The sequence below is a fragment of the Pseudorasbora parva genome, chromosome 7 (assembly GCF_024679245.1).
Source record: "Pseudorasbora parva isolate DD20220531a chromosome 7, ASM2467924v1, whole genome shotgun sequence".
In the NCBI taxonomy this organism is placed as follows: Eukaryota; Metazoa; Chordata; class Actinopteri; order Cypriniformes; family Gobionidae; genus Pseudorasbora; species Pseudorasbora parva.
In genome coordinates, this window is record NC_090178.1 from 12,454,653 (window position 1) to 12,456,475 (window position 1,823).

General features: G+C 43.8%; 1 pseudogene; it reads right to left on the reverse strand.

Annotated features, from left to right (window-relative positions):
- Positions 1 to 1,280: 1,280 nt before the first annotated feature.
- On the reverse strand, positions 1,281 to 1,397 carry LOC137083990 (5S ribosomal RNA; annotated as a pseudogene).
- Between the last annotated feature and the right edge of the window lie 426 nt (positions 1,398 to 1,823).

A 1,823-nucleotide genomic window follows, 5' to 3' on the forward strand; every position in this document is an offset into this window, starting at 1 on the left:
ATTAATGAAGTAGAGAAGATCTGCACTCTTTTCTGTAGACTTGAAAAGCTCATTTAGTCCTTTATGACTTGGATGTCTTCCTCTGTATCTCTGGCTCGTGTTCAAGGGGAGGGGGTTAATTTTTGCTTTACAGGACTGCCGCTGATTGCTAAAAGCCAGCTGTTACCTGTTTGTTAATCTTTTACACTGCTGTCGAATTACTTAACATAAGTTATCTTGCAAAACTGAATTGCAAATCATACCGATTCAGTCGAGCATTTGACACGCATGGAGTCGTTTTTAAGCTATTTTCACGCAGTTCGGTTGTTCTATCTTTAGATCCTCTAACAGGTAACAATAGCATTCAGATGGTGTCACAGCAAGCAGTGCTCAGTGTAAACAATTTGCTCTCAATAAACACCCACCAAGAGTAAAATTAGTTACCTGGGACTAGGGAGGCAGTCTCAGATGGTTTACTCGTGCAGAAAACCTACTAAGCTGCAGGCAGCACTGTTCCCTTGTTCAAACAAGCATATTTTGCTTGGGAAGAAGCCTCTTGCGTACCCTTCTTACAGGTATATTCCTGTAAATATTCTTGTCATGCTAACTACTGTTGTATAAACCAGGGGTTTTCAAACCTGTCCTGGAGGACCTCCAGCCCTGCACAGTTGTATGTCTCCCATATTTGACACACCCACTTTAGGTCTTGCAGTCTCTTATAATGAGATCATGAGGTGGATCAGGTGTGTTAGATTATGGAGACATACAAAATGTGCAGTGCTGGGGGGACAGGTTTGAAACACCCTGGTTTAAACCTTCTGAATTTACTACACACCCTCAAATATAACACAATAGTTATAATAATAATAATAATTCATTACATTTATATAGCGCTTTTCTAGGCACTCAAAGCAATTTACATATTGAAGGGGGAATCTCCTCAACCACCACCAGTCTGCAGCATCCACCTGGATGATGCGACGGCAGTCATATTGCGCCAGAACGCTCACCACACACCAGCTGATTGGTGGAGAGGAGACCAAGTGATGAAGCCAATCAGGATATGGGGATTATTAGGAGGCCATGATGGACAGAGGCCAATGGGCAAATTTGGCCAGGATGCCGGGGTTACACCCCTACTCTTTATCGAAGGACATCCTGGGATTTTTAACGACCACTGAGAGTCGGGACCTCGGTTTAACATCTCATCCGAAGGACGGTGCTCCCAATCACTATACTGGGGTGTTAGGACCCACACAGACCACAGGGTGAGCGCCCCCTGCTGGCCTCACTAACACCTCTACCAGCAGCTACCTGGTTTTCCCAGTTGGTCTCCCATCCAGGTACTGACCAGGCTCAGCCCTGCTTAGCTTCAATGGAAAACCAGTCTTGGGCTACAGGGTGATATGGCTGCTGGTGTTCTGGTAGTTGTGACAGTACTGGTGAAGATACATTATGCAATGTGAAGTCAAAGTAAACAAGAAAATCATTTTGTCTTTTGTTTTTATATGAACAAATTATGACATTTATTAAAATTCGGGTTTATTTAAATAACCGTCGGGTTATTTACCACATTTCCGATGGGTTAAACCCATAGACCGTAAAAAATCGAGGCGCGGAAGCTTCAGTATCTGAGAGGGGTGCTGCAAGCTTCGTTAAACCACATTTATTTAATGTTGCTCTGGTTGGTTGTAGCGCTATCCAATTGAGTGCAGAGGGAAATTAAAAATTCAATCGTTTATCCCGTCCCTCGGATTTAACCCAGTCAACGGTGAGTTCCCAGACCAGACCTCTTGATGTGGGTCTGGCTTGTCAGACTACCTAACCCAATCCTATTGACATAA